General features: G+C 40.1%; 1 protein-coding gene across 3 annotated transcripts in view; it reads right to left on the bottom strand.

The window, feature by feature from the left end:
• Nucleotides 1–473: 473 nt before the first annotated feature.
• LOC126262587 (peroxisomal membrane protein 11B) overlaps nt 474–27,337 on the bottom strand; it is a 122,399-nt gene continuing 95,535 nt past the window's right edge. The window contains exon 4 of one of the 3 annotated variants that reach the window (XM_049959325.1): nt 474–1,124. The gene's annotated coding sequence lies outside the window, so the exon portion shown is untranslated. The remainder of the gene's footprint in view (nt 1,125–27,337) is intronic. The other 2 variants (XR_007546744.1, XR_007546745.1) reach the window with 2 other exon arrangements.

The raw sequence follows: 27,337 nt of genomic DNA, 5'->3' as shown, positions 1-27,337 counted from the left end.
ATCAGGTTCCCATCAGACCGACGAGAACGTTGACCGACGGCAATGTTTAGAGGCCAGTGACCGATCAAAAAATTACTCAGTTTGAATAATTACATTGCCCGGATACTGATAGAGAAGACTGGTAACAGAAATCTCAGGGATGCTGAAATAAAAGTTTTATAAAGTAATAGCCGATTGAACACTAGTAGCGTTTGGCCGTGGCCACCAAACAATTCGTTGGCAACTCTCCTCCGCTGCAGGCTGAAAAATTTCTTTAATGTAGTATAATAATTTGATATGTGGAATTAATGAAAAAAGGAAAGTACAGTCTTAATCAAAACACAGCTTTTGAAATTAAATTAGCATAATTATTTGCTACAGCACTCACAGCTCCTGCTTTCATATAATCCAAAAACAATGCCTTCAACTTACTTTTGATACATAAACACTTCTCTCGATCTTTCCATACCAGAACAGCAAAAAAATACATTCCATACATTAAATTGTGACCTTTTCACCTTACTTTGCAGATTTATTTACAGGGAGAACATTTATTCTTAAATTATTTTAGGCTTAATTAAAATATTGGTGCATATTCTATTAATTACTCCAAAAAAGCAACATCTCACATACATGGAAAAGGGTATTTCGTACCCACATAAGCAGTTCCTTATCCTATTCAGTGTGCAAATGGAGCAAGGGAGAAATGAATGATTTTATACCAGTGTATATGCTTAATATCAATCCCTAAGTGAGATGTACAAGTGAGGCAATAATATAGTTTAACATTCCGCTTCAAATACTTATTCCCTAAATTTACACAGCAGGGTTTCACGTGAACAACATTGTCTTTCTTCCAAAGATCTTTATTTCAGTTCCTTCATAATTTCTATTACACTTTCATATGGGTTATAGTGAAGTATAGTAGCAATTGTCTGCATTCCTTTATTTTTGCTGTCACTGTACTTTATGAAGACTGGATCTGTTCTGTAAAATGTCAAACTGCAGTCATAGATGGATTCCTCTACAGATGTATCACACTTTCCCAAAATTCCCCCAAGAAATCTGAGTCAGCTGGTGATCTGTTGGTTCGGACACATGGCAGCAAGGTCTTCAGTGCCAGTACTAAAAAAATTTCGAGACATCTGTGGATAAAAGTTGCAAAGTAGTGAAACTCTAATAAAAATTAAAAAGTGTGTGCGTGTGCGCGTGCGCACACGCACACACACACACACACACACACAGAGAGAGAGAGAGAGAGAGAGAGAGAGAGAGAGGGGGGGGGGGGCAAAAATCATATTTAAAAAATGGAAACTCCGTGTTGGAATATCAACAATATAAGGAAAAAGATAAATTGCTACTTGCCATAAAGATGACACATTAAGTTGCAGACAGGCACAACGGAAAGACACTTACACATTAGCTTTCAGCCAAAGCCTCGTCAAAAAAGGAAACACAAAAATATTTCTGCACACAAGCAAGCACACATGACCACCATCTCAGACTGAATGTGTGTGCGCTTCCTTTTCTGATGAAGGCCTTAGCCGAAAGCTAATGTGTAGGTGACTTTTCATTGTGCCTGTCTGCAACTTAATGTGCCATCTTTACAATAAGTAGCAATCTATCTTTTTGTTATACTGTTAAAAATCATATTTAATCAGTTTTAACCTACGATAAAAAGCATAAATACAGCTAACACAATTAACACATTGACTGTCATGATGCCAGCAGGGGTCACAACAGACAGCTCTGCTGTGGCCACTGCCACATGACAGTCAACATGTTAAGTGACCGAATACAGCAGATAGCTGTGACTGGCTGTATACTGGAATAAAAGGAATTAATAGGCCCACTACAATCTCCACCCGAAAAGCTTGGGCTGGAGTGAAGACATTACACAATTTTTTATAAACTCAGCTAGACTTGCCTCATTCACTAACACAGAGGGCAGATCCCCACTGCAGTTTACTGTTCCTCATTGCCTGGCACTCCTCCTCCCATAGTTGCACAACTTTTTGACTCAACAGAGAGCTGACAGCTTGCAGAGGAATGGTGCAGTAGCCACAACAAGTTCCCTGTAGTCCTTGGCTGCTATATCTGCTAGCTCGTTTTTCTTAATTCTTACATGCTGTAGTACCTTGCGCAATGATACCTACTTCCCTTGCTGTTGAAGGAGAAACAGTTTTTTCTATATTAATTTGGCCAATTTCTCTGCTGGGTACATTCGTTTATACACTCCTGGAAATGGAAAAAAGAACACATTGACACCGGTGTGTCAGACCCACCATACTTGCTCCGGACACTGCGAGAGGGCTGTACAAGCAATGATCACACGCACGGCACAGCGGACACACCAGGAACCGCCGTGTTGGCCGTCGAATGGCGCTAGCTGCGCAGCATTTGTGCACCGCCGCCGTCAGTGCCAGCCAGTTTGCCGTGGCATACGGAGCTCCATCGCAGTCTTTAACACTGGTAGCATGGCGCGACAGCGTGGACGTGAACCGTATGTGCAGTTGACGGACTTTGAGCGAGGGCGTATAGTGGGCATGCGGGAGGCCGGGTGGACGTACCGCCGAATTGCTCAACACGTGGGGCGTGAGGTCTCCACAGTATATCGATGTTGTCGCCAGTGGTCGGCGGAAGGTGCACGTGCCCGTCGACCTGGGACCGGACCGCAGCGACGCACGGATGCACGCCAAGACCGTAGGATCCTACGCAGTGCCGTAGGGGACCGCACCGCCACTTCCCAGCAAATTAGGGACACTGTTGCTCCTGGGGTATCGGCGAGGACCATTCGCAACCGTCTCCATGAAGCTGGGCTACAGTCCCGCACACCGTTAGGCCGTCTTCCGCTCACGCCCCAACATCGTGCAGCCCGCCTCCAGTGGTGTCGCGACAGGCGTGAATGGAGGGACGAATGGAGACGTGTCGTCTTCAGCGATGAGAGTCGCTTCTGCCTTGGTGCCAATGATGGTCGTATGCGTGTTTGGCGCCGTGCAGGTGAGCGCCACAATCAGGACTGCATACGACCGAGGCACACAGGGCCAACACCCGGCATCATGGTGTGGGGAGCGATCTCCTACACTGGCCGTACAACACTGGTGATTGTCGAGGGGACACTGAATAGTGCACGGTACATCCAAACCGTCATCGAACCCATCGTTCTACCATTCCTAGACCGGCAAGGGAACTTGCTGTTCCAACAGGACAATGCACGTCCGCATGTATCCCGTGCCACCCAACGTGCTCTAGAAGGTGTAAGTCAACTACCCTGGCCAGTAAGATCTCCGGATCTGTCCCCCATTGAGCATGTTTGGCACTGGATGAAGCGTCGTCTCACGCGGTCTGCACGTCCAGCACGAACGCTGGTCCAACTGAGGCGCCAGGTGGAAATGGCATGGCAAGCCGTTCCACAGGACTACATCCAGCATCTCTATGATCGTCTCCATGGGAGAATAGCAGCCTGCATTGCTGCGAAAGGTGGATATACACTGTACTAGTGCCGACATTGTGCATGCTCTGTTGCCTGTGTCTATGTGCCTGTGGTTCTGTCAGTGTGATCATGTGATGTATCTGACCCCAGGAATGTGTCAATAAAGTTTCCCCTTCCTGGGACAATGAATTCACGGTGTTCTTATTTCAATTTCCAGGAGTGTATTTTTGCATGACACTAAAGGCATCTGAGCAGATGAGAAACTTATTGCTTTAAAGACACCTCACCTGCTTCAGAGCCTAAAAAAATGCATGTAACTCAGTACTAAAAATTAGACTAATTGGGAAATCAGTACCTGAAGACAGATGGGAATACTACTGAAAACAGAGCAGCCAGGGGTATTACCTTGGTCTAAGTAATCTGTATATAATTCAGTAAAAATTGTGTTGCTTGTCTAAAATATTACAAAAGCAGACTTAAAAATTAAAACTGGAGTGCATTCATCATTCACCCCTGAGCGTGGTCAACTCTTCAGAAGCCAAGGGTTCCTCCCCCCCCCCCCCCCCCCCCCCCCAAAGTAACATTGTGGTATGTGTGAGAGAGGGGATAGGAACACATTTTGTATGCCTGTTGCACCATGAAGAAACCCACCTAATGTCAAGTGGCACTTGACCAGCCCCTGCATAGTCTGGAAATGGCACAGCACAGGTCTTAAATGCCCCAGTAGCATTGGTGAAAAGCATTCCACATCTTTACATACAGTTTTGTGGCTGACCCATACAACTATACATCCTTATTTGAGGAGGGATCATACAAAGATTTGATAAAACTGGAGCAGACAAGTTCTGTTTGCTCCCCAAACCCTGCAGCTAACACATTAAAAATATATAGTGCTTTGTAAGCACATGTCTTCAACTCCTTCGGGTGTTTAATCGTATCAGAGAAAAATTTAATTGACAAGACTAATGAATTATGATACAGTATTTCTGGCCAGTTGTGCTCTTCAGGATGCAAAATCTATAGTACTGCTGTACACCATGTAAATGATGCAAACTTGCCTGCCAACACACCTTGCATCCTGACACAGGTCTGGATGTAACCTCACTTGAAGGAACTATTCATTCCAAAACTAAAAAGTGTGAAAGAGTTCACATGTATATGGATTTATAGTCTCTCTTTCTCTCTCTCTGGCCAGTTCTGATCTTCAGGATGCGAACTCTATAGTACTGCTGTAGACCATGTAAATGATGCAAACTTGCCTGCCAGCACACTTTGCATCCTGACACACAAGAAATTGTGTCTCGTAATTCATTTAATCATCCAGGTGTGGCAGCCAAATTAAATTTTCACCACAAGTGAGGCCTACAACCAATACAGATAATTTAAAATGATGTTCCTCATACTCAACCAGTGCATGTTATAAGAGAGCATGAATGGTTAGTAAGTACATAATAGATTTCTCAGTTGAAAATCTAAAACTGGTTTTATCTGCCCATTCAGCCAGTAGCTGGTACATACTACCTGCAATGCTGGAAGATGAGATAAAAATAGAGAAGTCATCCATTCTTATCATGGACATAATATTGATAATGGCAATTGCAGACATTGTCACACTAAAAGTACTACCTTGAGTGACATTGTTCTCTTATTTGAAACACTGGGGCATAATAGCTGACTGTAGTTAAAATAAGAAGGGGGGGGGGGGGAAGTAGGAACCTAGGAATATAGGTAAAAATCCCCAGTTGGGCCATTTGTGGAGTTGTCCAGGATATCATGCATTTAAGTATATAATATCATATGTCTTCTTAAAGCTACAGAAAATATCTATTAGGTGGTGCCTTGGAAAGAGAGCCTGCTGTAGAGCTGCCTCCAACAGAATCAGGGTATCAATGGTGATTACAAACTGCCTGGATTCTAAAATCCAAATAAGGTACCAGTTGACTATGTGCTCCAAGGTCGTTCCCACACATCTAGTGAGGGAAATTTTTGTATAACTATACAGTCATGTATTGTCCTTCCCTTTACTTGCTATAATGGACCATATTATTGTCTGTTTACTTGACTCTGCCTGTCACCATGCTGGAAGCCGTAGAATGCTGGCAATTCTGATTGACTGTAGGGAACTGCAGCTTTTGAGATAATAACACTTTTGCAATTGCATGTGTTTGTGTTTAGCACTATTTGTGTATGTGTGTGTTTGAAGAGATATAGAGGCAGCTTTTCACATTAGTTTTTCAAGAGCTAGAGCAAATAAAGTAGCTAAGTAGGAGACTCCATAGCTTTGTAGACCCTTATTGCTTCACCATACGTAATCTGCTTTGTAGGTTTCACCTCCTGTATATTTGTTTCTTCTGGGTATTCAGTGCAGCCTCTGCTCCAGTCATGGTGGGCCCCAGAGCACAATTCTTTCAGGGGCACTGGTTATCGATATTAATCACTTATTTTAAGATGCCTGGTAGCTGAATTGGGCAGCAGTTCTTGTTGAGTCACACAGTTAGTTGAGGAGAGTTTTCACTAGATGGCAGAGCATTGGATATCAAACATTTCACTTTCCTGTTGTTGGTGCATTACAGTTAGTTTGTTGGCTTGCAGCAGTCTTGCATGATTTAGTTTGTTTACATTTGAAGATCAAATTTGACACATATAAGCTAGTTTTATTTTGAAGTAAATTTAGTTTCTGCTAATGAACTTCAGTGCAATACTTGTGTGAAACAAGTTTATTTATTTCATATTTTTGTTACTTTAATATAGGTTAGCACTGCAAATTATCACATATCTGGGATACAGCTTTCATTCACTATGGCTAGGAGGTGTTTTCTTTTCAAGGACCTTCCATCAGAGTCAGATAGTGAAATAAATTGGTTTCAGGACTCTGATAGTGATGCTACATTCAAACCCGACTGTGATATTATGATATTACCATGTTCAGAAGAAAATAGCAAATGATTCCAGTGATAATTTAGTGAAGCATAGTCATCACTTGTGCAATAATAAACAACATTCCATGGCTAACTCCATCAACTGATATTTCTTTAGCCTCTGAATCAATTACTCTGTCCTTGCCTGTAAGTTCAGTACCACCACTGGCTATAGCAACAGCTTTCTATGGGAATTAGTTCTTCAGACTACAACCAAACATATCAAATCATTCTGGTATCTCTGTTGGAACTCCAAGTGTACCTTTTGTTCAGAATGAACCTCCTCAATGGAGCCACAAATACAGAGTTGAAGCACTGCCTAATGTTTTGGAAAGAAGCGGCTCTACAGCTATTTTTACAGATGTCAAATCCATCACCACAAAGTATTTTGTGAATTTTTTAGTGATGAAATGGTAAAACTTGTAACATTTCACACCAACTGTACATCACAGAGAAGAAAAACCTTTGATACCAACTACTGAAGATGAGATCAGAGTTTTCTTATCTATCAATTTATCTACAAGTGTATTTCCATGTTATCAAAATTATTGTTCATCATCTCCAGATTTAAATGAATCATGTATGTGAGTTGATGACTGTAAAAGAATTAAGTTTCTTCCTGAGTCATATCCATTCAAATGATAACTCTAAGATGCCTAAAAGAGGACAAGCCAATTTTGACAAGCTTTATAGAATAAGGCCACTTGTTGACAAGTTGAATAAAAGGATTGCAGTATGCTATCAGTCCTATCAAAAAGCTGCAATTGGTGATTCAGTGGTGAAATTTAAATGTAGGAGCTCAACGAAGCAGTACCCAAGGGACAAGCCCGTGAAAAGAGGCTATAAAATATGGATGATGTGTGGTGAATTTGCATATGGTTTAAAGTTCCTAATTTATACTGGAAAATTAGCTAACGAGAAGCCAGAAACTGCGTAGGTAGTGACATATTTATGTGATGAACTTTATGGTATAAGGATTGCAGCATGCTATCAGTCCTATCAGAAATCTCTTTGTCCTACTAAAAGCCCATAAAAAATTAGCAGTTGGAACACTGAACCCCACATGTGAATTCCTCCCAAAACTAAGGGAAGATAAAAGGATGAAATTAGGGGACTTTGACAGCAGATTCTGCAAACATGGTGTAGCATTTTACAAGTAGATGGACAAATGAGCTGTGGACCTGATCTGGTCTGTGCATGATTTAAGTGAAATCACAAATGAAGGAATCAGATCAACTACTATAGTGACACGCCCCTGTGTACTGAGTGATTAAAGAGGAGCATGAATTTTGTTGGCAATTTTGACTATGGCTGTGATAAAAACTAAAAAATGGTGTCATACGCTTTTTCACTTTATTGATGTACGTGAAGTGAATGCTTTTATCCTACACAAAGAAACTGAAATGGAGCAGTTCACAAATACAGCTTCCTGAAGGAAAGTGTACGAAGTACTGCTCACCAGAGACTGTGGTGGAGAAAGTAACATGTGGACAAACAATTCAGATTCGAAGGTAGTGCATGTCAGACAAAACAGGCCACATCTAGAAGATGTGCTCGGCATGTAATGTGCCTCTTTGTCTAAGAAAAGACAAAACTTGCTTTCAGACATTTCATTCTCAATAACAATGTACTTGTGAGCTGATTGTGTAAATAATTCCATAAGAAATATGTTTCATTTTTACCTCTCATAATTCGTTAACAAATAAATAACAATGAGTATTATGGGCAGTGTTTAACAGAGGTAACCACAATTAATTGGCTGTAATTAAAAAATAAGTAAAGTACTGTAAAATTGGACTAAAATAAACTGTTTTGTTTGTTAATAAGTTTTATAATTTTGACAAAATCATGTATTTTCCTTTAAAAATGTTCTTAACCCTCAAAGAGTTAATACACCTCAAAGAAGATGAATAAATGACTTGTGGGCAGCCTTCCCAATTTGCCGCAAATGGCTTCTCCCTTACATGCTAAGAGTGGTGAGTCAAATGTGCTGGCATTTAAAACATTTGAATTGCATATATAAGGACTCACTTTTAAAGATGTGTCGAAAGTGTTGTGCTATTAAATTCAGTACAAAAGCATCTGTTTTTACTAGTTTTACATGAAAAAAATAACAAATATAATAGATAGCAATAGCTCCTGGAGCCCACTTATCTTTGTGTTTTTGTTTCAGAATGTCTGTAATAACTCTGCATGACAACATCTTAGCTATAGTTCTATATGTTTAGCAGCTGTGTTTTTATAACTCATGCCCTAGGCACATAGCTGCCAGAAATTTTTTTGCCTGTTGGGAATGTGATATTTCAACCAACAGTGTCTCATTTCTCAACTGCTCTAAGGTGCCTTGTCCAATTTGCAACCATTCCTTGGGGCTGCAACAGGACACCGCAATGCAACAAGGATTGCATGGACACACATGCGCAGTTTGAGTTTGGGCTGTAATGAGTAGCGCCTGTGCAGCTGTGACCACAGTACTGCATCAGTGACCAGTGCTGCAACATAAATAGTGTGAGGACGTCATCTACGTAGTATTGCTGCAAGATGTCTAGCCAAAGGAAACTGGAAGCCATCAACAGGAACTTATGCTCTGTGAGTTAGTCTCACAACATCACTGCTTCTGTGATTTAAAGCATCATATGTACAAGAACACTTTGTTCCAGCACCATCAAAGTTGGGAATCTGCCATTTGGTTGAAAATTTCTTTGCTTGTTCTGTAAGGTGTTTTTCTTCTTAAGAAGTGGCAAATAAATAGTAAAATGTCTGTAGAAAAATGTGCACAATACGACTACAATTCAACTGATACATCCTGTACAGATTTGGAAGGAAGATAGTACAGATCGGTAACAATCTCTTGTAGCAGAGGACCAGAAACAAATATAACCAAATTGATGTACTTAAAAAAAAAGGCTATACTTAATAGAATTTTGAGGCAAATATGCAAGAATAGATAGAGGAACATTACAGATTTGTAAAGTTTTTGCCTTTGAGAAAAATAAATTTGGTCTATTATTGACACATTTAAAGAAGTACAACAAGAAATATTTTGTTGCAGATCTGTCTTCAATGTTTTATTCTCTGTCAGAAGAAAAGATTCACGGTATTGCTTCAAATCAGAAGATGAATTTATATCACTTAACCTGAAAGTGTCTGAGATGAGAGATGGGCAAGTTCGATCAAATGTTTCTGATGAACATACAACTTCCATATAGACAAACGAAGATTCTTATCCCAGCGTGAAAAATTTACTTAAGAGGAAGATGATGAGTGGTGAGGATAAGATGTATCTCCGGCTCGAAAAATGGAGAAAGCAGCCATAGAATTCAAAATACAATACCTAGAGGCAACTAGGAAGGAAGAGGATGTATGAGGGTAAGTCAATTATTATCCATAAAGTAGTTATAAAATTGTACTGTAATCGAATAGGAAACTTGCAAGAACATCATTTTTCGACATAGTCTCCTTGCGTTTCAACGCACTTGGTCCATGGTTGTACAAGCTCCTGATGCCTTCATAAAAGAAGGTTCTTGGTTGAGCTGCGAGCCAGGAATGCACCACTTCTTTCATTGCTTCATCCGAGGCAAATCGACGGACCCTTAATGACTGTTTGAGTCAGAAGGGGCAACATCGGGACTATATGGAGGATGATCCAGTACTTCAAATTTGAGTTTCTGGAGTGTTACAGCAGTGTGGGCTGCAGTATGCGGACGGGTATTGTCATGCAACAGCATAATACCTTTTGACAGCAATCCTCGGCATTTGCTTCGAATTGCAGGCTTTAGCCTGGCAGTAAGCATCTCACTGTAATGCACACCGTTTATTGTTGTGCCTCTTTCCCCATAATGTTCCAGTACTGGACCTTGGGTGTCCCAAAAAATCATAAGCATCAGTTTTCCTGCGGATGGTTGGGTCTTGAACTTTTTCTTGCAGGTGAATTTGGATGTTTCCATTCCATACTCTGCTGTTTACTCTCCAGCTAGTGATAATGAATTCATGTTTCATTACCAGTAATGATCCTGTCTAAGAAGTTGTCCCCTTCATTACCATAGCGATCCAAACGTTTTTGCACATGTCCAAGTGTGTTTGTTTATGCAACTGTGTGAGTTGTTTTGGGACCCATTTTGCACAAACTTTATGAAACCCAAGTTTGTTGTGGATGATTTCGTAGGCAGAACCGTGACTAATTTGCAGACGATGTGCCCCTTCGTCAATAGTTCATCGTCTGTCTAAGAGAATCATTTCATGAGAATGCTCAATGGTTTCTTCATTTGTGGCAGAAAACAGTTGTCCGGCTCCTTCATCATGCAGTGCGAACATTTCAGAATTTTTCAATCCATTCGTAGACACTCCGTTGTGGCAAAACACTGTTCTCGTACTGTACCGAAAGTCTTCGATGAATTTCAGCCCGATACGCCTTCTGACCACTGAAAACAGATCATTGAATGTTGCTCTTCTTTGGTGCAAATAGACAGATGAACAGCCATGATTAACAGCACGGCAGTGATACCGAAACTAACCTAGCAGCTTGAAAATTGCAAAGATATAACAACAAATAAATAAAGCACGCGTCACCCACATAAAATGACAGTACTACCAAAATAAAGAAAAATATAATTAAATTGTGGATAATAGTTGACTTACCCTCGTACATCTATTTCTACCAAGCATGGGTACAGCTATGACATCCCACCTCACTACTTTAGTAAAAAGAAAGAAAAATAAAGATCATGTGGAATTTAATGATGACTATACAACTCAAAAATGACAAACACTGTCAGAACAGACTGCTATTATTTGAGACTAGTGGTCTTAGGAGCATCATTTACACCTTTTTAATACAAAATTAAAGTGTGTAATTTTTTACTACATTTTGTAAGTTTCTTAAAAGCAGCTGGTCATTTTAATGAATACTGATTATATTATACTCTTCCTTCATTGCTGTGAACCTATTGATGGTGGGAGAGTAAGTGACAACATTTACTCTGTGAATCAATACTATGCAGAAGTTAATGCTTACATAATATGGAAAGTTGCCAATAAACAGCCAACTTCCAAACATTCCACTGTCTTTAACTTAAACGAGAAATATGACAGCATGTAACTGGAAGTGGTGCAATTACCATCCATAAACATTCACACTTACGAAGAAATGAGGAATAACTTAATGTTCCGTGATGTGTAAAATTGTTGAGATTTTACACCATTATGACAGTGGTAAAAATTTTACTTCTAACTAATTTTAGCCAAAAATTTGTGGAACAGAAGAGAACAATTAGCATCACTGTGTTTTTCATCTGCAATCACGGATTTCCTGAACTGGTTGCACTTTCCCTGCCAATTCCGTACATAACTTTCTGTAAGTTGGAAAACATGGGCTGTCATTTAGATGGTGACTGTCAATTAACATGTTATGCTAGGCACAAATTGAGATGCGTACAGCGCGTGTGGCGCGACGCAGTGCACTATGCTTTTTTGAAACTTCACAGGTTCAAATGAGACCGCGCAAATTGCGACGTGACATGCGCCTGCACCAGGTCACCCGGCTTGTGGTTGGGGCACAGTTTCCCACACTGCATGTCACAGTGCGCTGCCGGAAGGGGGCAGAGGGGAGGGGGGGGGGGGGGGAGGCAGTCCAGCCAAATGCTCACTTTGGCATGCTGCATGTTATTGTTGTTGTGGTCTTCTGTCCAGAGACTGGTTTGATGCAGCTCTCCATGCTACTCTATCCTGTGCAAGCTTCTTCATCTCCCAGTACCTACTGCAACCTACATCCTTCTGAATCTGTTTAGCGTATTCATCTCTTGGTCTTCCTCTACGATTTTAACCCTCCACGCTGCCCTCCAACACTAAATTGGGGATCCCTTGATGCCTGAGAATATGTCCTACTAACCGATCCCTTCTTCTAGTCAAGTTGTGCCACAAATTTCTCTTCTCCCAAATTTTATTCAGTACCTCCTCATTAGTTATGTGATCTACCCATTTAATCTTCAGCATTCTTCTGTAGCACCACATTTCGAAAGTTTCTATTCTCTTCTTGTCTAAACTATTTATTGTCCGCGTTTCACTTCCATACATGGCTACAGTCCATACAAATACTTTCAGAAACGACTTCCTGACACTTAAATCTATACTCGATGTTAACAAATTTCTCTTCTTCAGAAACGCTTTCCTTGCCATTGCCAGTCTACATTTTATATCTTCTCTACCTCGACCATCATCAGTTATTTTGCTCCCCAAATAGCAAAACTCCTTTACTACTTTAGGTGTCTAATTCCCTCAGCATCACCCCATTTAATTCGACTACATTCCATTATCCTCGTTTTGCTTTTGTTGATGTTCGTCTTATATCCTCCTTTCAAGACACTGTCCATTCTGTTCAGCTGCTCTTCCAGGTCCTTTGCTGTCTCTGACAGAATTACAATGTCATTGGCGAACCTCAAAGTTTTTATTTCTTCTCCATGGATTTTAATTCCTACTCCGAATTTTTTCTTTTGTTTCCTTTACTGCTTGCTGAATATACAGATTGAATAACATCGGGGATAGGCTACAACCCTGTCTCACTCCCTTTGCAGCCACTGCTTCTCTTTCATGCCCCCTCGAATCTTATAACTGCCATCTGGTTTATGTACAAATTGTAAATAGCCCTGTATTTTACCCCTGCCATCTTCAGAATTTGAAAGAGAGTATTGCAGTCAACATCGTCAAAAGCTTTCTCTAAGTTTACAAATGCTAGAAACGTAGACTTGCCCTTCCTTAATCTAGCTTCTAAGATAAGTCGTAGGGTCAGTATTGCCCCAGGTGTGCCAATATTTCTATGGAATCCAAACTGATCTTCCCCGAGGTCAGCTTCTATCACTTTTTCCATTCATCTGTAAAGAATTCATGTTAGTATTTTGCAGCCGTGACTTATTAAACTGATAGTTCGGTAATTTTCACATCTGTCAACACCTGCTTTCTTTGGGATTGGAATTATTATAGTCTTCTTGAAGTCTGAGGGTATTTCGCCTGTCTCATACATCTTTCTCACCAGATGGTAAAGTTTTGTCAGGGCTGGCTCGCCCAAGGCTATCAGTAGTTCTAATGGAATGTTGTCTACTCCTGGGGCCTTGTTTCGACTTAAGGTCATCGTAACTGCCGTCTGCTTCACATCTGCTGTGCAGTAAGCTACATTAATTTAAGTATTAACTGTATTTTTCTTACTTGTCACTTCTTCTTCCGTGTGTTTTTTCTTTTAGGAAGCTTTAATTTTCGAGCACTAGTAATAATGTTTCGTAGATTTCGTGTTTGTTTTGAATACAGTCCAGAGACAGGTAGTGCTTATTTTCATTGTTTTCAACAAGAAGTGTCCAGTAACCACAGTTTAGTCAGCTATCAGCTGCCTTTAGTGAATTAGCAGTCTAGTTAAAAGTTGATTAACTCTCTACAGTAAATTGTTGATTTCTTAGGATGGATAGGATGTGTGACTGCTGTGTACAGACGCAGGAGGAACTGGCCACTGTTCGTGAACAGCTGAACATGTTGATGGCCACAGTCAGCCGTCTTCAGGCTGCTGCCTTGGAGTGTAGCGGCAGTGGGGAGTCTGCTGCGTCGCATGGTACACCCCAGGTGTTACATGCTTCGCCCATGGTCCCTGCTGTCGAGACATCTTCACAGGTACCGAGCGTGGTTGGGCCACCCTCTCCCCAAAGGGAGTGGCGGGTTCAGCGGTGTTCACGGCGCACGAGGCAGAGGGTCAATGTGGAGGCTGGCCATGTGGCATCGCCCACTCTGCCTGTGAGTGGACATGTGGCCGCTCCTTCAGCAAGGTCCGAGCAGGCACACGGGGGGACGGATTTATTAGTGATTGGGAGCTCCAACGTTAGGCGGGTGATGGAGCCTCTTAGGGAAATAGCGGAAAGATCAGGGAAGAACGCGAGTGTTCACTCTGTCTGCTTGCTGGGGGGTTTCATCCGAGATGTGGAGGAGGGCCTGCCGGCAGCGATAGAGAGCACTGGGTGCACCCAACTGCAAATTGTTGCTCATGTTGGCACCAATGACTCGTCTGTTTGGGTTCAGAGGTCATCCTCACTTCATACAGGCGGTTGGCAGAGATGGTGAAGGCGGAAAGTCTTACTTGCGGGATGGAATCTGAGCTAACTATTTTTAGTATCGTTCCCAGAACCGATCACGGTCCTCTGGTTTGGAGCCGAGTGGAAGGCTCAGACGATTCTGCGGAGATCTGAGGTGCAAATTTCTTTACCTCCGCTATCGAGTGGAGAAATGTAGGGTCCCCCTGAATAGGTCAGGCGTGCACTACATGAAGGAAATGGCTACAAGGGTAGCGGAGTACGTGTGGAGTGCACATGTGGGTTGTTTAGGTTAGAGAATTCCCTCCCTAGGTCTGACAAGACGCCTCCTGAGACGCAACAAGGTATTAGTAGGCAAAATGCAACAGGGAATAACAATATTAATGTGCTAATAGTAAACTGCAGGAGTGTCTATAGAAAAGTCCCAGAACTGCTCTCATTAATAAACGGTCACAATGCCCACTAGGGACAGAAAGTTAGCTGAAACCATATGTAAACAGTAATGAAATTCTAAACTCAGATTGGAATATATACCGCAGAGACAGGCTGGATAGTGAAGGGGGAGGCGTGTTTATAGAGATAAAAAGTGCAATAGTATCGAAGGAAATTGACGGAGATCCGAAATGTGAAATAATTTGGGTGAAGGTCATGGTTAAAGCAGGCTCAAACATGGTAATTGGATGTCTCTATAGGCCCCCTGGCTCAGCAGCTGTTGTGGCAGAGCACCTGAAGGAAAATTTGGAAAATATTTTGAATAGATTTCCCAACCATGTTATAGTTCTGGGTGGAGACTTTAATGTGCCGGATATAGACTCGGAGACTCAAACATTTATAAAGGGTGGCACGGACAAAGAATCCAGTGAAACTTTTTAAAGGACATTATCTGAAAACTACCTTGAGCAGTAAAACAGAGAACCGACTCGTGGCGATAACATATTAGACCTTCTGGTGACAAACAGTCCCGAACTATTTGAAACAGTTAACGCAGAACAGGAAATGAGCGATCATAAAGTGGTTACTGCATCGATGATTTCAGCCTTAAATAGAAATATTAAAAAAGGTAGGAAAATTTTTCTGTTTGGCAAAAGTGACAAAAGCAGATTTCAGAGTACTTGACGGCTCAACACAAAAGTTTTGTCTCAAGTACAGATAGTGTTGAGGATCAGTGGGCAAAGTTCAGAACCATTGTACAATATGCATTAGATATGTGCCAAGCAAGATCGTAATAGATGGTAAAGAGCCACTGTGGTACAACAACCGAGTTAGAAAACTGCTGTGGAAGCAAAGGTAACTTCACAGCAAACATAAACATAGCCAAAGCCTTGCAGACAAACAAAAATTACGCGAAGCGAAATGTAGTGTGAGGAGGGCTAAGCGAGAGGCATTCAATGAATTCGAAAGCAAAGTTCTATGTACAGACTTGGCAGAAAATCCTAAGAAATTTTGGTCTTATGTCAAAGCGGTAGGTGGATCAAAACAAAATGTCCAAACGCTCTGTGACCAAAATGATACTGAAACAGAGGATGACAGACTAAAGGACGAAATACAAAATGTCTTTTTCCAAAGCTGTTTCACAGAGGAAGACTGCACTGTAGTTCTTTCTCTAGATTGTCGCACAGATGACAAAATGGTAGATATTGAAACAGATGACAGAGGGATAGAAAAACAATTAAAATCGCTCATAAGAGGAAAGGCTGCTGGTCCTGATGGGATACCAGTTTGATTTTACACAGAGTATGCGAAGGAACTTGCCCCCCTTCTTGCAGCAGTGTACCGTAGGTCTCTAGAAGAGCGTAGCGTTCCAAAGGATTGGAAAAGGGCACAGGTCATCCCCGTTTTCAAGAAGGGACGTCGAACAGATGTGCAGAACTATAGACCTATATCTCTAACGTCGATCAGTTGTAGAATTTTGGAACACGTATTATGTTGGAGTATAATGACTTTTCTGGAGACTAGAAATCTACTCTGTAGGAATCAGCATGGGTTTCAGAAAAGATGATCGTGTGAAACCCAGCTTACACTATTCGTCCGCGAGACTCAAGAGGGTCATAGCCACGGGTTCACAGGTAGATGCTGTGTTTCTTGACTTCTGCAAGGCGTTCGAAGTTTCCCACAGTCGTTTAAGAACAAAGTAAGGGCATATGGACTATCAGACCAATTGTGTGATTGGATTGAAGAGTTCCTAGATAACAGAATGCAGCGTGTCATTCTCAATGGAGAGAAGTCTTCCGAAGTAAGAGTGATTTCAGGTGTGCCGCAGGGGAGTGTCTTAGGACCATTTCTATTCACAATATACATAAATGACCTAGTGGATAACATCGGAAGTTCACTGAGGCTTTTTGCAGATGATGCTGTAGTACATCAAGAGATTGTAACAATGGAAAATTGTACTGAAATGTAGGAGGATCTGCAACGAATTGACACATGGTGCAGGGAATGGCAACTGAATCTCAATGTAGACAAGTGTAATGTGCTGCGAATACATAGAAATAATAATTCCCGCTATATCTAACTTTAACCTATCAATTTCCATTTTTAAATTTTCTAACCTACCTACCCGATTAAGAGATCTGCCATTCCACGCTCCAACTTGTAGAACGCCAGTTTTCTTTCTCCTGATAACAACATCCTCCTGAGTAGTCCCCGCCCGGAGATCCAAATGGGGGACTATTTTACCTCTGGAATATTTTACCCAAGAGGACACCATCATCATTTAACCATACAGTAAAGCTGCATGCCCTCGGAAAAAATTACGGCTGTAGTTTCCCCTTGCTTACAGCCATTCACAGTACCAGCACAGCAAGGCTGTTTTGATTGATGTTACAAAGCCAGATCAGTGAATCATCCAGACTGTTGCCCCTGCAACTACTGAAATGGCTGCTGCCCTCTTCAGGAACCACACCTTTTTCTGGCCTCTGTTGCACCTATGGTACAGCTATCCGTATCGCTGAGGCGCACAAACCTCCCCACAAATGACAAGGTCCATGGTTCATGGGAAGGGGGGGTTCTGCTGGTGATTTGATTATTTTCCAGAACTATTTTCTTTATGTCTTCCAAGCTGTCATCAGTAATTGATGGCATCCAGGGCAGTTATCGTCTTCAGCGTCTTCTCGAGCCTGTTAGAAATGTTTATATCAGTTGTAAATTGTTGTTTTACCCATAATAGATTCGCCAAAAGCCCTAGTCACCATTTTGAGTGTGGTGCTGCACTTATTCAACTTTTCAAGCAAAATTTAATGCAAATTCTTTGATATATCTTTTTCGCAAGTAAAAATTCGCTGAGCAGTCAAAAACATGTATAACCTTTCAACATGCTGCATATCGGCACACGAAGTATTACCCATCCGAAAAATACAGCCTTACGGTATATTGAATTTTATTGTCACTTAATACTGTTTCGTTTTTCACTGTTTAAGTGCTCCATCTCATTTCGTTAGTACATAATAGTTTTCGTTACATATATATCTGTATACTTTCTTGTTTTGTTTATTCTTTTGTCAAGAACAATGCACAATTAAATAACTGAAGAGCCATTAGCCACTGGAATTGTATCTTCTGCCTCCACAATGTTTTCAGATCATAAGAAGGGACAGACGATTCATCGTGATGGTAGTGAATAAGGAAGTGAGGAATATTATAAAATCATGTGATCTAGAAGCGAGGCAGGAAAGTAAAACGAGGTTATGTACTTGCTGCCTGTTATGCAGACGTATCTCCATGATCTGTTACAAAAAGTCAAAAAGGCGTAATTTCTACAGGTATCACCCCTTTGCGCTCCCGGTAAGTAGAAAACGTCCAAGATATGAAGTACGTAAGTTTCACTATCATTATTTGAATACGGATGTAATGAGAGGCAATTTACGTACATGTGGACATCACATTTCCACTGCAAGCTGGAAACAGTCTAGAAGCCATAAAAAATAGCGATATTTTAATCGGCTCATCGTGACACGAAAAAAGCATTTCAGTGGTTGCATACACACTGTCAGTGTTAATAAACTAATTACACAGCAGGCTACACAAACGAAGTAGTGGTCGGTATTATTCCGAAACTATTACTATCCTGAAAGAGTGTGGTGATTTGATGTATTTAATTTTTTGAAATGTATTGCTGGTGATACACTGACCATTATGTTGTGCCGTGTGTCAATTGTTTACTTTTCTCAATATCAACTATTTTATTCGGAATCACACATTGTCAGTTTGGCAAGCTGCAGGTGAATAACCAGTGTCTGACATGTGCATGTCATTCCGCCTGAAGGGTACGCTTGTCATTACTTTAATACTGCTCAGATGAAGAAAAGGAATAAAATCCTATGGTAAGTTTCCATTCCAGTCGTTCAGTGTTAAAAATATGATGGGTTATGGGATTCATCCAAAATTGCAGATTTATTTTTGTGTGAATATTAACCTTTTCTCATTTGGAGAAGCATCAGCATTTATGTAACAGCCACATTTCTCTTGTTGACAGGTTTAATTATACTTGTTTCGCCAAAACACAGTATAATTTGCACAAACTCATTTTTGCAGCAGCTATTGTGAGAGAATTCTGAACAGTGTGTCTCATTAAACAAGTAATTGGCGACCAGAGAGCTCAGTAGCTCACAAAATACCTCATTGTGTCTGTCTGTGGTAACATAAGAGAAGAAATTTCATGTTTATTTTCATACCAGGAAACTCTCGTTTCACTAGCTGTCAGTAACTCTTAAAGAATTGCAGTCACTGGAATGAAAAAAATGAAATAGAAAGTACAACTTCTGTTATATTGTAATAGATAAAGTTCAGTGTGGTTATGAAGTGGAAAAAGATTCTTCTTCAGTGCCAGCATTTGCCAAAATATCTTTTCGATGTCTCGAGCGGTTTAGGAGATACGAGGGATGTCGTGAATATTTCATTCCCGCAGGCGTGAGATTGGGAGTGAATACGCTACATAGGATCCATTTTCTCGAGATCTGAGACAGATAGAGAATTCCTCCCAAGTCTAAACAAAAATTCAATATGTTAGCTAAATTTCATATGCAGCAGCATGGTGTAATCATAGCGACCTCAATTTTTCAACTTTTCGAATTTTGTGTAGTGTCTTAATAAAATAAATTATATGTATATAATCACAATAAGTATGACCATTAGCGAGGTGATGGGCATTTCGCCACGATGATAACATATAGTGCTACAAGTAAGGCAAAAATCAAATATTTTCGCTGAATAGTTTCTGTAAAATTGTTTGAGAAAGATTTCAGGGTGCAGGTGCTTCGGTTCTGTCAATCGGCATGTGCGAAGTACGTGTACGCATCGCAGTGTGCACAGGATCGCATCACATGCTATACGCATCTCAATTAGTGCTTACCCTTATAACAACCTCCACCGTCATATGCCGCCGCAATATTAATATTCTTCCTCTTATTGTTTGGTAAAATATCTATGTAGTTCAAAGAAAAATCCAATTTGGTCATGCTTCTCTCCATGCTGCTGCCAAATGCCTACTGCAGCTGCAGTGACACCTTGGGAACCAACAGCAGCTACAGCAGAGTAGCCATATTTCTGAGCAACAAAAGTGGGCAGGCTCAGCCACGACTGCAGGCAACAACTGTACCTTGGGCAACACACCTTTATAGAGCCACAGTTGCCTCAATAAGCCTTATACAACTACGATGCAGCAGAAGGAATGATTAGTTCTGAAAGCCAGGATAGTGTATGTTGTTTCAGGTGTGAATTGGCAGCACTGACATTATTGGAGGTAAGTAGTGGGGAGCCATTCTGTCTCGTATATCAAAGCAGATATGAAGAGAAACAAATCACTCTCACTCTCTCTCTCTCTCTCTCACACACACACACACACACAAAAAAAAAATCATCTGACATTCAACATTCACTGCTGGATAAAGGCATGCTCCAGAGTTCTCCATATATTACAGCTGAAGAGATCCAAAAAATATGTGAAGTATGTACACAGGGTGTGTATACACCCCAGGACATCCAGGGGAGGGAATAATAATAATAATAATAATAATCAGGGATTTTTCATTGTTGTAAGTTTCTAGTTAAATTTTTGTAACTTTGTCTGGTAAGATCCAATACTCTAACAAAAAATTTACTTTGGACTGCTATTGGAGAAAAATACTGCGGGAAGAAAACAAACGAGAGACTAACACCAAAGTAAAATTTTAGTTGCGAAGAAAATGTGCCTTTTACAAGAAAACAAACTGCACAAACACATGTCTTCTGACAGTGAAATGTGTCAAATGCTTCAGGATGAAGACTGTGGAATACTTCATAACAACAGACTGCTTTTGACGAGTGTAATGTCACAACTGTTTACATTTATAACAGGTTGCAGAAAATATAGCAAGTGGTCATTTGAGAAGCATTATTTTCAAAGTTAATTTTGTTTTACACAAGATGAATTATGTTATGTGTGAGAACGTGTGATTAATTTCTTAAATCATGGAGCATTTACCACTTTGAGGACCAGACCGTTACAAAAATTTTGAGCACAGAAGACCAGCCATTTATGCAGTTATTTAATACGTACTGGCATATTTATGATGGATTTATCCTAAAGGGTAATACACTAAGAAAGACCAAGCTTCAAGGTTAGTTTTTTACATTTATTTTAACTCTTTCATAGATTACTAATTATGCAAAAAACAATATCAAATGAACAATTTCACATGTAACTGACTTTTGTATGGAAAGTTGAATTGCTAATCAGAACATTTATTCTGCCTGACAACCCACAAAATGTTCAGTGCACAGCAGTTAAATTTGAATTGTACTTGTCAGAAATATTCAGCTGCTGCAATTTAGCTGTGCTCTTGGGGTCTTGCCTAACCATACCCCCAGAAAAACAGCAAAAAAAGTTTGACGACCCATATTAAAGATGAAAGCTAGGCTTACCATGTAACAACACTGAATTTATATTAATTTAAACCAATAACTTTTCCTATTCACGTGTTTGCGCTAATTGATGTTACTATTGGGTGACTACATTACAAGTCATATGCTCTCAACATCTGCTGTCATTGGCTGGTGAATCACGTAACATGAACTGTGATTAGCTGACAAAAGCGCATCACAATCTCAATTCCAGTGCTTTGAAAGATATCATGCTACAATTGGTGGAATTCTTATTTATACTTTCACAACACAAAAATATGCAATGTATATACTGCTGCACATGAAAGATCTTTCCAAAATGCACTGTTTTTTTGCTGTGTTTCATTTCCTGAAGGACCGGGAAAAGTTTACTTTAGTGTGGGAAAAAAAAATGTATTTTCACCCAGCACATTTGGAAAAATCCAGGAACTTTGTTGCCTGTCCACACTCTTGTACAGTAAAACAATCGTTTTACACTTTTCAGCAGACTGACCCAAAAAAGTGTGAAATGCATGAAAATATAATATACAGGGAAGCCTGTAACAAGCTGTAGATTTCATGCCTGTTGTTCTCTGTTTACGAAGACTGTCAACCTTAGCATTTTAATCAATATTGGGTTACTAGTTTTGTGTGCGTGATTTTATAATGATTATTAATAAAGTCTCACATTAGACGGCACACATCTTCATGATTATCACAAAACCAGTAGCTGAGTGCTGACACACAAAAGTGCAAGGGTTCCCCTATTTGTTCTGATCACGTCCAATGGTATAAATAAAACATGGAAGCAAAAGTCTTTTGTGAAACCACATTAAAAAGATATTAATGTTCCAATGTGAGACTTCTTACAGATAATCATTACAAAATATTAGCAAATAAAACTTAACACAATATTGGTTAAAACACTAAAGCTGGCACTCTTCATAAACAGAGAACAATAGGCATGAAATCTGCAGCTCGTTGTCAACAAGGGGGTGACAAGGTTCAGTGACAACCTGGGTGAGAAACAGGGTGGAAACTGTCATGTAATGGAGCGTCTTGAGGAGAAATGTTTACACCTGACATTAGGTCGCAGCAACCTACAACTGCATGCCTAGTATGGATTAATTTCACACTGAAGTAAAGATGATTCGTAAAAGCCCATTACAGAGATGGCTGTCTTCAAAAGTGGTGCTTATTTGCATAAAGCACTATGGAATTAAATTAAAGCTGTTGTAATACAACGCAATAAGCAGAAGGAGAATCAGCATTGGTCGTATTTTTTTGTTTTATTATCCGCAAAATCGATTTTCGGTCACTTAGTGACCATCCTCAGTGCTGTAATATACAATTAAAATTGGTAGGTACTGGTATCAACAAGCTTAGAGCGATCACATATTGCTCTAAACTTGTTGATACCAGTACCTACCAATTTTAATTGTATATTACAGCACTGAGGATGGTCACTAAGTGACCGAAAATCGATTTTGCGGATAATAAAACCAGAAAATAGGACCAATGCTGGTTCTCCTTCCAATCATATCCATTATCTGGTCATGGTGCGCAGTACACTCCATGGAGTCGCCAATCAATAAGCAGAAGGAAGGTTGGTACTAGAGTCATTGTCATCAGGTTGTGATCATCATTAAGGCAGTGACCCAGCTTACTTTCCCACCCTTTCAAACACTGGAAACCTTATAATACAGGTGGCCGTGACCCAACATGCCAATAATGAAAATCTTGCTTACTGCGCTAACGCATTATGTGATCAATAACTATGCAAATAGACTGCATTTTCTGTTTTGTTCCAAGGCTGACTTTTTGCAGAAATCTGTATCAAAATCAATTTTAAAGGTGTTGATACCACCAAGAAAAAATGTTGGAAATGTTGTAACATGGAATCATTAATGATGGGAAAACATACTGACAGAGTAGGACTTCTGTTGAGGTCAACAAAAATTAATGTAAAAAGCAGGAAAATTTAAAGTGAGGGGGATGTAGGAAAGGGGTTTTACTGTATTTACAGATTAAATACAGATAGTGTGCATATGTGTATAAACTACTGCCTGCCTGGATCAAAGATTAGGTAGTATGGTAAAGTTCTGCTGCCAAATTCTTGTTTGGTGTTGCCAGTTACACTGCATGGAAGCACTGGTTGCTAGTGCCGACAAACAGATCAGGGAACTGACTTGAGTGGAAGACTTAATAAGGACTAATGAAAATGAATTGGCTGTGGGTGGCTATTAAAACAAATGGATGATATATGGACAGGAAACTCCTTTGCCAGATTTCAAAACATAAGACCAGTATTATTGTTGTTGTGGTCTTCAGTCCTGAGACTGGTTTGATGCAGCTCTCCATGCTACTCTATCCTGTGCAAGCTTCTTCATCTTCCAGTATCTACTGCAACCTACATCCTTCTGAATCTGCTTAGTGTATTCATCTCTTGGTCTCCCTCTACGATTTTTACCCTCCACGCTGCCCTCCAATGCTAAATTTGTGATCCCTTGATGCCCCAAAACATGTCCTACCAACCGATCCCTTCTTCTAGTCAAGTTGTGCCACAAACTTCTCTTCTCCCCAATCCTATTCAATACCTCCTCATTAGTTACGTGATATTTTTTTTTTTAAAAAAAAGAGAGAGAGAGAGAGAGAGAGAGAGAGAGAGAGAGAAAGAGAGAGAGAGAGAGAGAGAGAGAGAGAGAGGCTGCTAGCAACATGGGTGTGTACAGCTGAAGACTGTAATGCATGGAAAAGTCTAGAGTAGTCTGTAGTTCAGAATCTGATGTAGAGTGGCTGACGAAATATGTAACACCAAAAGATAGACTTCATATACAAGGTACTTCAAATTCTTAAATGAACACCATCACTGCTTGTGGTAATAGAGCATATACATACATACTATAAAATTAAGTCTGCAAGAGCTTCTTTCTGTTAGCTAACCTCAGGAACTACCATGGGGATTTTGTTACTGTTTTCACTAATAAATAGGCTTATTCACAATGGAAGTTTGTACATATAATTTATTACTGCTAAGTCACAGTAGTAGTCTGGGCATACATGATTAGTGTTACCCATGCAAAGCTGGGGTGGGTCAATAGTTATATTATACAAATAAATAAATTAGTTTCCAATTTTTCTGTATTGCATTTCATGCTGACAATTTAAAAAAAAAAACTGGTTTGTTTTTCTGCACTGTGTGACTGCATAAAACGAAAATGGTATAAATTCAGACCAAAATGAAAGTTCTAAATTATTATATTAGCTAAAATGCCTGAAAAAGCACACAGCTCTAAATGTGTGATCACCTATTACCATATATACAATTTCTGACATGGTTAAGGAACCTGTTAAAAATGCAGACTGTATTTGACAACTGCTGTACTATGAATGTGTTTTTGGGCTGAAGTAGGTCTTTACCACTTTCACTGCAGCTGACGCTTATAAGCGTCACAACAAGCCATGAGCCAGTGCGGCTGACGCTTATAAGCATCCGTGCTTGCTGTCGGATTACTCAGTTTAGTTGCAGCGACTAAGCTAGCATCAAAGCGTGTAAACTTTTCTTCTGCGTGGTCAGTTATCGAATGTATATTGTTCGTAATGGCGGCTAATAAACTGACACCTAGGCCTTCCAATGTGAAAAGGAGCAGGAAAAGTGTTAAATTGGTAGAGGAACAGTTACTTAGTGTACTGGACAACAGTGATTTTCTGTGTAGTGAGGACGAGGCATATCATGGAGGTTGTCATTTAGAGGCTGCTGAAGAATTGCGTGGAAGCACGGCTTTCGAATCTGTTTCATGACAGTTCTGAATCTGACGATATGGATCACGATTGTGTGGAAATCTATGACGAAAAAGAACCTACCCTGTCACACGGAAATAATCCAGGTGATTCCTGGCATAAAAAACCACATAATATGCAGTATCGCCCATTTACGAAGGAAGAAGTTTTGCAAATTCATCCTGCTGGCAATTCTCCTATGGATTTCTTCAGATTATTGGTAACAGACAAATTGTTGCTGCAACTTGTAGTTCACGAAACGAACGATAACGCAGTCAACATATTGCTGAGGGATCTAGGATCTGTAAATGGAAACCTCTAAGTATAGGCAAATCACTAGTTTTTATGGGTGTTTCGTTACATATGCACGATTACAAGACTACTGGAAGAAAGAACCACTGTTTGAGAATAGAGGAATAGCGATAAGTAAAGCAGAGACCGGTATTTCATCATATTAGGCTCTCTGCATTTTGCAAAAAATCCACTTCCAGGAAACCCGAAACCAGACGATCGTTTATATAAAATACGACCTATATTGGATTATTTGACACGAGAATGTCTCAAGTGTATCACCCGGGAAGAGATTTATCAATAGATGATTCAGTGATTCTTTGGAGGGGAAGATTGTCATTTAGACAATACATAAAAAGCAAACGTAATAAATATGGCATTAAGATGTGCATGCTCAACAATCCAGACAGTTTCATAAATAAGTGCGCTGTATACACGGGAAGTAGTGGAGATATGCGGGGAAAGGTCACGCTGAAAAGGTCGTTTTGTATTTGATGGCAGAAAAGCTGCATGTTGGTCATCACATTTACTTGGACAATTATTATAACATTTTTCATTTAGCTACAACTCTGTTGAACCTAAAAACACTTCCCACAGGTACTTTGAAATTAAATAGGAAATATGCCCCCTGAAGACGTTGTATCGGCAAAACTTGGGAGAGTAGAGACAATTGCGCGGTTTTCTAATGGAGTTATGATTGGAAAATGGAAGGATCGACGAGGTTTCCAACATTTCCACAGAACATCAAATGTTATGGAGCAAGTGATGAATGCACGCCAGCAAATAGTCATGAAACCTTTGCCTATTATTATAAAAAAAAAAATAGGTACAATGCGTGTATGTCTGGGACTGATAAACAAGATCAGATGTTTTCGTATTATTTGTGTGAACAAAAAACTATTCTATCATGTCACTGACATGCTAGTTTTCAATTATCTATATCTGTACAACAAATACCCAGGAAATAAAATGACGTACGATTACAGAATGAACATTATAAAGGGCTTCCTTCCACCAATGAACGTTTCCACAAAATGTGAGCAAGAAACATCACAAACAAATGTGCAAAAGCAGGAAGCTACTGCGGTGTAAGAAGTGTGTGGAACAAGGCAAGTGCACTGATACACCACACAAGTGTACAACCTGCCCAGACAAACCTGGATACTGCTTGAACTCCTGTATAATTTCCCGTAAAACGCGATATCGGGGAAATTTCGATTATCAAAGACGACTTCTTTTATTTCTTTTGACATTGCATTGTTTCTTTTTATCAAGTGACAGATTAGAACTTTTTTTCACGAGTACTCAGAAAATGTTTTCTTTTGTGTTAAGTCGACTTATTTCTTATTGCATTGTAAAGCGTTCACTTCAGTTTTCTGCGAAATAATTTGTTGTGCTAAATTTGTTTTAATAGCACCGCAATTGAAGTGATGGGGGACACGAGAGAAGCCGCCACATAGGGTGTGTTTTGCTTACTATTTTCTACACATCCGATCGTCCCCTGGGCATCTAAGATAAATGTAGACAGCTAATTCTCTCGTAGGAGGAGTAAACATGCTACTAAACTGACGACCTCTACCAGAGTCAATCTTAAAAAATGCGCATTTGAAGTAAATATAATTTCAAATGAATCCAGTTTCCTTTTTTTCCTTCTTAAGAATTTGAGTTTTGGAATCCAAGTTTTTCCTGAATGCAGTGGATTTGTTGCTTGTTTGAATTGTATTTTTTGTTACATTATCAACAAATCACGAACATTTGAATGATGCCTGTGACCCCTATAGGTGTTAGACAGCAAACAGACTTTAAAACATGACCACAATACAATCGAAGCGTATTTGAAGTAAAGCATCTAAGGTGTCATCATTAAGTCAGTACAGAACATGATCCTACAGATCTTACAAGGTCTTGACGTCAGCCTGTAGCTCAGGTGTACTTAGGAGCATCGGCTCCGAGCGGTACCCGAGATTTCAGAGTGTTACCGGCCGGCACTCGCACGTTGCCGGGCTGCACTGGAGAGA

Source organism: Schistocerca nitens, chromosome 6, assembly GCF_023898315.1.
Source record: "Schistocerca nitens isolate TAMUIC-IGC-003100 chromosome 6, iqSchNite1.1, whole genome shotgun sequence".
Lineage (NCBI taxonomy): Eukaryota > Metazoa > Arthropoda > Insecta > Orthoptera > Acrididae > Schistocerca > Schistocerca nitens.
The sequence above is the reverse complement of the archived record's forward strand: the minus strand, read 5'-3'. Positions and strand labels throughout refer to the sequence as shown.